Genomic DNA, 1,753 nt, shown 5'->3' on the forward strand with positions numbered 1-1,753 from the left:
CATCTTCGTCTAGGTAACTTATTACAGACAGGTAAGTGTGTTTAGTTCATCATTTTGTATATAATTAATAAAGATCAAATAAAGCGTACTTAAGTTGTAGGCTTGCCGTGCTAAAATAAATTCATTTTTAATTACTAAGGAGTACCCAGTATGTTCCTAGCAGTTTGGTGACAGATGTCCCCACTAGTGTATTTGGATGTTTATATCATCAGAATACTATATCGAATATATAATTGATTGGTGTTGGTATTGGTTTTGTATGCTCCCGACATGACAACTTTCACAGTTTCATACAGATGACAAAAAGTTTGTTTTTGCAGGGTGATCTTTTCCATGCTCTAAGCTTAGACATATTTTCAGTAGTGGTTTGTGTGGGTAAAATTGCGATATTGCATTGATAATTTAAGATGCAGATAGCAAAGAACATTCTACAGACGCGTCGAAAATTTGTACGGATGGACATTTCGAGGTGATGCTACATGAAGATGCCTGCACAGACACAGCAAATATACATTTCCAGTATTTCAGCAAGGCTTCTGTGGTAGATAGGGGCCCCATGGATGAAGGGACTCATAACTATAGACTATAGATACTATATACTGGGACTATAGAGGCCCAGTACAGGGATTCTGAGCACCCCCCCCCCCCCCCCCGCTCGACACCAACCGTGGGGCCTCCACTCCTTTTAACGCTTAGGGCCCCCAACACCCTAAATCCGCCACTGAACAATACACCTTTTAGGCGTGATCTAGAGATTGATCGGAACTGATACCTACACGCAGGATTCACCTCTGTTTTACGAGAATGGAGAAAGTAGTCGAAACGTACACACGTGATCCTTTTGGTTCAAGATGTAAATAGCAAGTTTTTATTAACAATTCAAAATATCATTATACAGTGGAATTCCTCATGACACTAGGTACACTACACACTAAGTTCCACGTCCTGCCCACTTCCACGGCCGAAGCCAGAGAATCTCCAATATTGTCAAATAATAATTAAAGAAATGGGGCGATTAAACAGAAGACACTACCTCACTTACTCCATCTGTCGATAAGCGCAGCAAAACTGTCAGCTCCGCTATCTGATCTCAAAAGAGTTATCAGGACGTGGATTTGACGCGCTCACGGCCCACCCCGGCTTTTTCGATTTTTGTAGGACTTCGTGAGTTTTGGACTGGCAGTGGGTGTTAAGGGGTTTCACTGTATTCTATTTTACTTTCTGCGCTATCCCGATTGGCTATACTGAACTGTGCTTTCCTGTTGCAAAGTTTGCTCAGCTGTACTTTTCCAGAGATCTGAGCTAAATTATGGAGCACATGTTCGTGGTTTGTTGATTTTACGAAATCTTACTTTATCTTTCTTACCAGTTCTTCTATCTTACATTCGAAACTGACAGTTAAATTTAAAAATGTGATCGTCGAAGCAATATCGCTCGTAAAGAGAAATTGTTTTAAATGAAAATTATTAAATTAAAGTGTCACATTTGCAACATCATTCGCAATGAAATAATAAAACTATTTTTAACCATTTTCCTCACCAAACTAGCGCACTTCATCGCCGTTCCGCTACACATTTGCTAGTCCCAACCGTTGTTATTGCACTTTTGAACTGCCATAACGCAGGCGCACTTATTTTATACCAGCACAACCCCACCGCACCGCTTTCTGTTTGCCGCTGGCGGGTCGTTTGACAGCCACCATCACACTACCACCACCACACCACCACAGCGAAAGGCGTGTAGGGGAAAAACG

Source organism: Anopheles coluzzii, chromosome 2 (genome assembly GCF_943734685.1).
Source record: "Anopheles coluzzii chromosome 2, AcolN3, whole genome shotgun sequence".
NCBI lineage: Eukaryota > Metazoa > Arthropoda > Insecta > Diptera > Culicidae > Anopheles > Anopheles coluzzii.